General features: G+C 37.4%; 1 protein-coding gene across 4 annotated transcripts in view; it reads left to right on the top strand.

Moving 5' to 3' along the window:
- The first annotated feature begins 1,000 nt into the window (after nucleotides 1-1,000).
- LOC107666167 (protein FAM19A2-like) overlaps nucleotides 1,001-11,285 on the top strand; it is a 71,022-nt gene continuing 60,737 nt past the window's right edge. For all 4 annotated transcript variants that reach the window (XM_016457344.1, XM_016457343.1, XM_016457345.1 and 1 more), the window contains exon 1: nucleotides 1,001-1,408. The gene's annotated coding sequence lies outside the window, so the exon portion shown is untranslated. The remainder of the gene's footprint in view (nucleotides 1,409-11,285) is intronic.

Below are 11,285 nucleotides of genomic sequence, written 5' to 3'. Positions count from 1 at the left end.
CAAACCAACTTGGTGTCCAATTGGCTTGTGTTAGTGGTGTTTTTACTTGAACAAACCATTCTCACTCACTTCCATGCACTATATTTCGTTCATTGAACACTCTCTTGTGAAGCACAGGGCTGCTATGGCCTTTTCTCACTTCAAAGACTGACTGTAGCACATTATGGTAGGGGCTGTGAAGGAGCATATCATTGGTTGGACATACTGAATGAATATGCCATATACACTGAACGAGTTGGTGTTTTGTGGCTGAATGACTTGAGACAGCACTGAACGAACTAGCACATGATGCTTGTGAGGGAACTAACCAAATGAGGTATGCCGAATGAGAATCTGCTGACAGTGACTGAATAAACTGGATAACTAGGAAAGGAAAGTTGGTCAAGAACAACTCTGAATGTGACTCGACAAAGTCTTGACTGAAATTCAAAACATTTTTTAAAAAGTCTTTACATTTGAAGGTTATACAGACCTTACAGCCTGCAAGACAGACAGGCCTAGGCTATATAGATAGAGTTACTGATGGATTGAAAGACAGGGCTCCATTAATGCGCAGTCTTAAGCTCAAGGCCCTCAGGCTGAGGGAGTGATCTGGTACTGGAGAAAAGTTTGAATTTTTTTTTAATATATTGGTTTAAAAACTTTTTAATAAAAAACTACTTTTCTATATAAGTTAGCAGTGTTTCTCGCTACAACATTATTTTGCCTGCCGATATTTTGCAGTTTAGAATCGGAGCGATGCTGAATCAAATGAATAATTTTTCGATTCGGTTCACTCGTTTGAACTGATGACATAGTAACATTGTCTGAATCGGTTCTGGATTAAGTTTGAATCTTTCGGATAGTTCGCTCACGCACTGAATTTTTCCGGTTTCTCATTCCATAAAACAACGCGCAACTGATTAAACAAGCGAAGTGAATATTTACTTAGGCTATATACGTTATCTTATATAATATAATAACATCTTATAACATATCTTATTATATGTTATACCCGATATTTCCAACCAAAAGAGTATCAAGGAAAACGTAAAGTAAACAGTACACGAAATCATTTACCATGATATTGTAGCGTTGTTTGCTGTTTAGCGTCAGCTGCTTAGAGTCAGTATGAGAGATTTATAATTCGTAACCGAATAATTATTTTGAGCCTGTTCTTTTCAATGACTCGACCAAACGGGAATCGGTTCATGATTCAGTTCGGATTCGAGCTCTGACGCGCCAAAAGTCGTTTGAGGCAATTTGTCATTCCATAAAACATAAATGAGAAATGTTTTGAACTCATGGAGCAAAAACAGCGCAGGATTAAGAAGATAACTACAATTCATGGAAACTAAACCTGGAAATACGTATTATTGTTTACCAACGATGAAGAAGGTTCAACACCTGCACGCACCACTCTCGAAAGGTAAATCCAAAAAGTATCAAAACAGTACGCGAAATACCTAATGTATGATGGCATTACCATGTCTTTCAGACATGTACTGTGGTTCTTATAGTGCCTTCGACTTAGAGTACCATATAAATATTAGAGAACATAAGGCCTATAAATGGTAATCATTATTTACCATAGTACATAGCAAAACATGGTATTACAATTTAAGACGATCACTGTGCAGTGATACCGCTGTTGTTTTGAATGGTATTTTGAGAAACAGTATCATGTGAATAAGATGATTTGTCTTTGACAGTGTGTTCACCTTGCATCTGGCTTGTTTGTTAACCACTCCTCACTTTCTCTCCTCATTAACACACCAGCTGGCAATACAGGTTTACTGGTGTAGCTTACTTTTAGAGATGCTTTTTCTTTTCTAACAACCAGTGGTTACTTTTTGTTATATATATTTTAAGTACCGGCCTATGAATTATCTTAAATGTAGTTCAGCTTATAGTTTGCAATAGGGCTGCACGATTAATCAAATGCGATTGTTATGCGCATTTTGTTAGTAAAGCCGGTTCTGTAATCAACAGGAAATCATCATCACGTGCTTTCGGATGGAGCAGCATTTACTACATATAGCCGTAGTTCACTGACAAGTTACGCAAAAAAACGCAGACGATTTTATTGCGCGATTATGAAATCGAAGAAATCGTTCGCGATAATGACAGCTGTTTGCATAGCTTCTCAGTGAACTACAGCTCTGTGAAGTAAATGCTGCTCCATCTGAAAGCATGTGAAAATACCACATTTAATAACATATTTTTACTCCAAACTCACTTCATAACGTCAGTCGAGTGTTTGAAATAAATCCTTCTGTGAGATGATGTGGCTTCTTACAAAGAATAAGGCACACAACATATTTCATAGTATTCGAAGTAGTAGTGATAAAGGCTATGTCGATAAGCATTGCATTATTATATACTTTATTAGAATGAAAATGATAATAATTATAATAAGAACTCGGATAAATCAACCGTGCTTCACTGAAAGATACGCATGACAATCGCAGCTTCTGTCGAATCGCGATCTCGATTCCATTTCGATTAATCGTGCAGCCCTAGTTTGCAATATAAGATAACAAGAATGAATCTTCTGGTGAACATTTGAAAAATACAAATCTGGAAATGGCCAGCACTAGCTCCCGCATATGCATCTACACACACCCACATCTGTGAATTAATTTAAAAGCACTATTCTCCATTATTTATGGCCTTGTATTGCAGGCTAGCAATTCAGACAATAGAAGAGTGGATGCTTGTGTGTGTGTGTCGATGAAGGCAAGAGTGCGTGTGGATGGACATGTCGTTTTGGCCCCTCATTAATGGCAGCGAGAGAGCATGAGTCCTCTCTAATGCATTCTCCTACCTTGTTCTTTCTCCTCCGTAAGCGGCCTTTGCCTTCCCCTGACAGGACAGAGCCGGTTCTCAACACAGGTGTGATGTTCAACAGACAATTTCCCAGGCTTTTTTTCTTCACCCTCCTTTTTTACCTTCATTCTCTCGGGTCCCAGGGAGCGCCGCCCCTGTGAGATGGAGGGATGAAGTGGGAAGAGCAGGGACGAGAGTGGGCAGGCAAGTGGATAAAAAGGCCGCTGTTCTTTTTCATTTGTGCCTTTTTTTTTCTCCCTCTCATTTTCCCTCTTCTCTCAGCCAGCTTTTTCTCCGGCTGTCCTGGTTTCTGGTTCTCCAGGGCCAGGGCCTATATTCAGCCGCCATCGGTGTGGGGCTGAGGTTTCTCTCAGATTCTTTGGTTTAATCAACATTCAGCAGGGTGATAAAACAGAAAAATTCAAAGTGGAAATCCAGCTTTAGTTGCTGTCTTGTAGTGATGGACTGATATGGTTTTCAATTGCGGATACCAGTATCTAGAGCACATGGTGGCCTATTGCTGATATAATACCAATATATGAATACATTTCAGGGCTCGACAATAAGGACTGCCCGATGGCCCAAGGCCAGCGTGAAAGACGTTCGGGACAGTAGACGGATTTGTCACTTGCCCGATCGGGCCACTGCAGCGTCGTCACGACTTATCATTTGCATGTGTTTTTAACACTTGTTAATTAAAAAATTCAAGCGATTAAAAAGCATTTGGGTGCGAAAGACAACTACATTCAGTACTCGCGCGCTGTTCTGTGTAGGGCTGCACGATAAATCGAAATGGAATCGAGATCACGATTCGACAGAAGCTGTGATTGTCATGCGTATCTTTCAGTGAAGCACGGTTCTGTGATCAGCAGTAAATCTCCATCCAAAGGCCAGAGGGCGCTCTCGCGCTGAAACTCCAAATACGCCTCGCAGAAGAAACCCAGAAAATGCCTATCGCTGCCTAACAAAATGCGCATGACAATCGCATTCGATTAATCGTGCAGCCCTAGTTCTGTGTGAACAGCACGCACACAGACAGCCGCGTGAGCCGCCTGAACGGGCAACTACATACAATTGGCAGGGCAAGTAAAAATTTGAACCACTGGCCCGGTTGAAAAAATCCTTAGCGTTGATCCCTGCATTTGCAACTGGGCTGAGCCTGTATCAAATATTTATCATGTAGTCGTGATTAGAGGTCGACCGATAGTGGATTTTGCCGATACCGATAGCTAGGTTGGACCACAAGTTTGAAGTTCGGTGTTTAAAAAACTGAGCAAACGGAAAGAGAAAGCGCGACCCATATTATAGCTCTATAAATGAAGCACACAGACTTTATTAGAGCCACAGAAAGACAAACGTTTTGCTGAAAATGCACAATACACAAAAAATATCGGCATGGATTTTTGTTGATAACCGATAGTTCCAGCAATCAACTATCGGTGCCGATTAATCGGCAAAACTGATACATCGGTCGACCTCTAGTCGTGATGATTTTGATGGCAAAGTAAAATTATGCAACATCATGAATAGTGTAGTGATCTTAATGCACTTTTTATTTGGTTACGTTTCTTAAAGAGTGTTTGTAGACTGTTTTGCATTTCTTTCTTGTCATCGTTTGGCAGCATTTTCACAGAGATATTTAGTTAATTTCCTCAAACTTAAGAAGCAAAAATTTGTTGAGTTGTTAGTTTGATTAATTTCTGTGAATCATTTCAAACTCGTTTAATGAATCATTTGAAAACGGATTCATTTCTCATTTAGTTCTTACATTAAACATTATGAATAAATCATTTTGGCTCTTTGTTCAACATTTAAAATAGACTGTAAATTATAGCCAATGACTATAATTAGTAGCTTTATATTGTAATCGTTTTTGATTCGAATCCATCATTCACCTTGCTTCATGGGATTATAGTTAATTCAGAAAATAGTTTAGTACCTTTGTCTTTTCTAGTGGTTTTCATTCTTCTTTTTAAGCTTCAAATCAAAGGTTGAATTATTGTGACTCATCTCGTAGCTGATTGGTTTGGTTTATGTTCATTATTAGCATCTCTGTTAAGAAGATGACTTTAAAAAAGTGGGTGAGTACTGTTAATAATGACCCCCCATTTCAAAATGAGCCATCAGGGATCATGTGATCATAAACCACACGATTACATCCTTGAAGTGACTGTTGTATGTACCTACATTCTATTTGAAAATGTGCTTCGCCGATTTCGGAGACGGGAGCTCCACACGATCAGCCAGCGCTCAGTGCTCATGTATCCCGATGAGAGCAGCCTCAACTCGGCTAGTCCTTCTGACATTTGCCGCTGGCTCTGATGTCTCTGTAGTCGATAAACATAAGATATAATTTGTTTTGGGTAAATCTTAATAGGTATTCTTTGGTCTTTATTCTATTAATCTATTAATGTGTTACAATTAAAATGAAAACAGGCAATGTTTGAATATTTCGTTTCATTGTAGTGTAGGCCATGTACGTTCCCTGAACATTTCTGCAGCTATTAATATGTTTAAATGAAAACGAAAAGGGGCAGTGGTGTTTGATATATTTCGTCTTATTGTAAATAAGAAAAAAAAAAAAGTGTGAGGAAAATTGCAGTAGCCAAGGTGATGTTATCAAGTACGCTGCTGTTTGCAGAATTACCGGACTTGCGTTGTCCCGTCCGCGGGAGTTCACACTCCTGAGTCGAACTCGCGAAGTCCGAACTACCGAGGATGCAAGTCCGAAATTTGTGTACTTGGTATTGAAACGCGTGTAGACCTACGTCACCAGACTATTTGCCTATTCTTCTCTGTACTTTAGACCGCGATGGAAACGCAGACAGCAACAGGTCTGGGGGGAAAAAAGTTCCTGGGAAAAAAGTTCCTGGTACAATTGTTCCGGGTAATTTCGGAGGAAACGCGGCTTTATAATTTGCACCATTCATATGGAATGAGCTAGAATAAATGTGAATTGCAAGTAATATAGATTACTGTTTACACTAGCATCTGCCAAACTTTATTTATGATGTTTCATCTAAGGTTTTGTATTAAGAGCTGTATTATAACATCTGTATCTGTAAACAAGTATAATGTAGTTCATTCACAACGCTGCCACAATTATTTCCTAAATGACAATAAATAAACACAAGAGCAAAATGATCTGTCTTGCCGCTTGGTTCTTTTCCAATCAGGCCACTATAATGAGACTTAGACTTGCGTAAGCCTTGGTAAATACCTGCAAGTATGTAAATGGCATAAAACGAGGGCTAGTGCACAATGGCTGTCAGCAGACTCTGCAGTGAGAACTGTATTAAACTTGCACGAGAAAATCAATTCGGAAAATATAGAGGCAATTATTTTGTCTCCCACACAGCCTGACAAAATAACTGCCAAGTGAAGCTGGGAGGAGAAATAAATAATGAAAGAGAGAGAATGAGAGCAAGCAGTGAGGAGATGCGACTACACGAGACACATTAAGAATCTCACAGCCACCCGCAGCCGCTCAAACCCAAACAGATGCTGGAACACATCTATAGACATATGTGAATGGCATTGTGGAAAGTTACCTTTAAAAAGTAATGTACTGCATTATTGTTTGTCCTGATAAATAAAACGAATTATGTTGTATCATACATAACATATGGAAAGTGATGTTATTTTAATATTACTTGATTTTGGCTGAGGGTTTCGTTTTATAATTTAAAGTGATATTTTCTTTACCCTGTGACTATATTTTAGGGAAAAAATGTTTCTATTATACATGTCAATGCAAAATCAAACTTGATCCTATTTAGGGTCTTTATTGGTTTCTTGTCTTATTAACAATTCATCACATATTATTCCAAAGATGATGTTTGCCTTTGTAATAATATAAATTGAGATAACCTGTCTTCAAAATATGTTATAGAAGCCATCATGATTCAATCAGTTCCTGATGGGAACTACATACTTTTTTCTTCATATACGTGAAGAAAAATGTTGATGTCAGTGAATGAACTTATAGCTAGACACTGTGAATTGTAAATCTTTACTCAAACATATAAACAGTTTTTTTTTTACAAAAATAAATATTTAAATAATTTTAATAACAAATAATGAAATAATAATGCAAAATATTAAAAAAATAATAATATAAAAAAATGTGAGCAAAACTTGAATTAGGAGCTGCTTACCATGGAAGTAAATGAGACCAATTTTTGGAGGGTTTAAGTGCAAAAATGTGACAAACACATTTTATAAATGTATTATTTAAGCTGTGAAGTTGTTCTTGTCATTTTTAGAGTCATTTTAGGTGTTACGTTCTCATGGCAGAGGAGTGCTTTTTCAGATGCTAATATTGTCTAAATCAGGGGTGTCCAAACTTGGTCCTGGAGGGCCGGTGTCCTGAAGAGTTTAGCTCCAACCCCAATTAAACACACCTGAACCAGAATCAAGCTCTTACTAGGCATACTAGAAACTTAAAGGCAGGTGTGTTGAGGCAAGTTGGAGCTAAACTCTGCAGGACACCGGCCCTCCAGGACCGAGTTTGGGCACCCCTGGTCTAAATGGTGTTTAGAGTGATTTTTTATTTTTTTTGGTGCTTGTTTGGAGGATGATGAGATGAGCTGTCCGGTACCTGCAGTGTGATGTTGCAGATGTCTGTTGTGAATTATGCAATAATTAGGTGAGTTTATTTGTCGAAGACTGTTTGCAGAGTTTAAAAAAAGACCAAGTTTAACGTAGATTTTTTGTAAATGATACTTTATCATCTCTGAAGGTCAACACTCTTTCTGACCATGTTTGAACAGCAAATTCTTGGACATCATCAGAATATTGTGAAGTGACAGTGGTCGACTGAAATGGTTTTCCGGAATGGCCAATATAGTGCAGTACATACATGGGTGTCATTTTTTGTTGTGGATATTTTACAGACATACTGTTTTGTGACATTATGAAATGGCTTAGCTTATGAATATTGCTTAGATTATGCACAATTAATGATTAAAAGCTTTGATAGAGTAGTTTGTCTGATCTTTTGGTAACTGCTTGGAGTGCAGGAGGTTTTGGGCTTATTATTTATCCCTAATATTAACATTTTTTCAGTAAACCAAGATTGCATTCATATATCACTGCATTGCTTTTTTGCAGCAGTTATCAACTGTAGTAAAATGTCCTCAGAGGACTTCAGTATTTATTTTATAGTGCGCATAAACCTTTTGATCTACTGTATACCTAGAAGCTCAGCAGTCCCAAGTTAAAGCAAGATAAAAAAAAAATTTGCTTGGAAGAACAAGGAAATGGTGTTCAAGAGGGGTTGATTGTTTGCTGTGTTGTAATGAAAATATTCTTATTATCTTTAAGCTATTTATATATGTGTATATATATATATAAAAACACAGTGTATAAAAGGCAGTTGACAGCATACTCTAAACAACAGGAATTGATCTGCTTTAACAGGTAATTTCATTGTGTAAGTGAAAGCATTTTTGCATTGGTTTAGTGGATTTTAAAATGTGCCCACCGATCTTAAAACAGAACCTACTGTACGTCCTTGGAATTAATTATGCCGTTTCTGTAGAATTTCATTTTGATGGCATTGGCAATTTTCAGAGAGCTTAAAAGCATTTTGTTGGGTTGTTGCACTTTTGGTAGAGCTGATGGAAATTACTTTGGGCTGTCGTGCTGGACGGAGAATGAGCCAGATGAAGGCTCGGGATCCATCAAGATGAACTCATTAACTTACGGTCTACGGAGAGCTGATGAGTGGACGGAATGTATGATTTTGGAGGTGTGTCTAATAGACTGGCTCCTCCCATTTTCACAGGGCCTGTCTAGCTGTCTGTCTGATGCTCTCTTTTTTCCCTTTCTGCCTGCGTTTCTGGCCCTTTGGGTTGGCTGATGTAACCGTGTGACAGAATCGTGCAAATAGAGGAAAGAAAGAAGAGGATGGAGGGATGAATTTGTCAAAGAACGAGTGGGAGTTTGTGAGGACAGAAAGACACCAAGTGGGAAGATCAGGTGATCTGATTAGACCAGGAAAGCACGACTAGTTCTCAAGGGCTTGACTGTGTTCTCAGGGGGCTGATTATTTTTGTCTACATTTCAATTTGACCTTAGTGGTTATACATGACTGCTGAACCATTCATCCAGTCAAAGACAGGGTATACATGACTGCTGAACCGTTCATGCAGTCAAAGACAGTGGTAATTTAAAAACAGCATTTTTTTGTTTGTTCACAAACCATCCACAATTCTACTTAACCAGTGAATTCTTCATTCAATAAGGTAATAAGTCAAAGCAGATAGTGTGTGCAAACAGAATGGTGATATTCATTCATGGTTAATTTTCACCGAAGTCGACATTTTGTCCTCCCACATCTGTGGTAGGGGTTTTATTTTGAGTGATACAGGGGTGAATTTTGAGTGAGGTCTCTTTAAACTCAAATTATATGGCGTGTGTGTTTGTGAAGGTTGTTATTTGATTTAATAACCAGTATGTCAGTGAGCTTTGAAATATTAATATTTTTGGTTATGACATCTCTGAGTGCTGGAATATGGGTCTGCGTGCGTTCATGACAGCTGACGCAGAGATAATGATAAAGGTGACAGAAAGAGAGGCTAAGTCGGTCAATTTTGTGCCATTGAGTGACTCTTTTATTGACTTACTGCTGATTTTGAATGTAACTGCTTTAGAAAACAGTTTGATATGCGAGTTACAGTACCACTTACAATAGATACTAGAGCTGAGCAGTAAAGCTAAACTGATCTCAGTATTTTCCAGCCTTTGCAATATATTTGGTTTATTCATATTTCAAGATGCTTATCTTGATATATAAATATTTTCTTTAATATTTCAAATCGATATTTGTTATTTATCTAAAGTGCTGGAGAGGTAGAATTTATTTATTTATTTATTTTTGTATTTATTTATTTACTTAGGAAGGTAGACTCTCTTTATCATTTAGCGATGAATGAGATTTTCAGAAATGAATTCATTCATTTTTCCAACTCTAGCACCGTTTTTGCTGTTGAGCAAGGAAGAATCATGAAGCTAATCCAATGACAAGTCTTTGGAAACTTAATAGCCAAATAAATGCAATAAAATCGTTGCAATATTTACAAAGTTGTTTAATTTTATATTAATATACAATATCATTGTGTTGAATATCATTATATTAATTTTATTATGTCATCCAGCCCTTGTAGATAAAATATTTAATTCGGTAGAAATGCAAATGTGGCTGTTAGAGGTGAATGTACAGTCTTTTCTATGTTCTTTTAGGAGATCTTTTAGAAAAATGTACAGTATTTTCAATGTTTCTGCTTGAACATATTCAGCTATACAGTACATTTATACCTCACAGCCTTGTTTAACATGGCATCTTTTGTGTCTAAGATCTATAGTTTGTTGAATGAATGGCTGTGAGGAGAGATGTGTGAAAGCATGATGTAATGAACAAATGCTCTCTGTTGTCTGTCAGTAGACGCTGTACTTTCTACCACTCATCTTTGCAGACTCTCGTTTGCGTAGACGGGAACATGTTCTTGGCTTATACATTTGAAACTGCAAACAGCAACGTGTCATGATAAATATATTATGTCCATTTAAACTGTAATACTGTCATGTCTTATGAATTATTTAGGGAATATGTAATAGAGCAGTGTTCACTAAATAAACAAATATTCTCAGCACTTAGTAGTGAGCTGCATTTGATTTGCATGCCACAACAAATATTGAATCAGCTAACCCACACCTCCAATAAAATAATAATACTCTCATACTCTATGGGGGTTTGTAGGGCTAGGTCATAAATACATTACATAGTATAATATTTTACCATCCCAGTATCAGGGATTTTTTTTTTCTATAATGATGATAAATATGTTTTGTACAAAGTGGAAAGTATACTGAGACAGTCAACTGCACATTTTAGATTTGTTTTCACTTAGCATACATTTTTTTTGTTTAATAGAATGAGTATTACACATACTTTAGATGTTCAAATCTGGTGTGTAAGTGTACTAAAACATCAAAATTACATTTAACAGTGCAGACCCTTAATTTAACTTGTTTCATTAGCACTAGCGATTACCCTGTGAATTCTGGTATTTTTGGGCATTTTAGCAGGCATTGCCAGAATCCATATAAAGCGTGTTCAGAACTGGGATGATTCTGCATCATATACTGTTGATCACCTCATCTAAAAATACAGTAATCTACTGAGAAGTCATTTGGATAGTGTGGATTTGCACAGCAACATAATTTTATTTGGTTTTATTTCCTCCGTTGTTTATCTTATATTTTAGCATTGTCTAGGGACTTGATTTGATCTTAATGATGTGTCATCAGATTGTATAATGATGTGTTAATTTCTCCGAGCCACTTTCTTGTTTTTCTTCCTGCACTGTAGAAGAAGAGCACTGGAGAGGCCACCCGGTAAACAAGTCTAAAAATAATGACTCCTAAGCAAGGTTTGATTCGGCCGGCTCTGTCTTCTTTTCCCACAGGAATTA

Source organism: Sinocyclocheilus anshuiensis, unplaced genomic scaffold (assembly GCF_001515605.1).
Source record: "Sinocyclocheilus anshuiensis isolate Anshui unplaced genomic scaffold, SAMN03320099.WGS_v1.1 scaffold447, whole genome shotgun sequence".
Taxonomy (NCBI): Eukaryota; Metazoa; Chordata; class Actinopteri; order Cypriniformes; family Cyprinidae; genus Sinocyclocheilus; species Sinocyclocheilus anshuiensis.
This window is presented reverse-complemented; position numbering and strand designations above follow the sequence as displayed.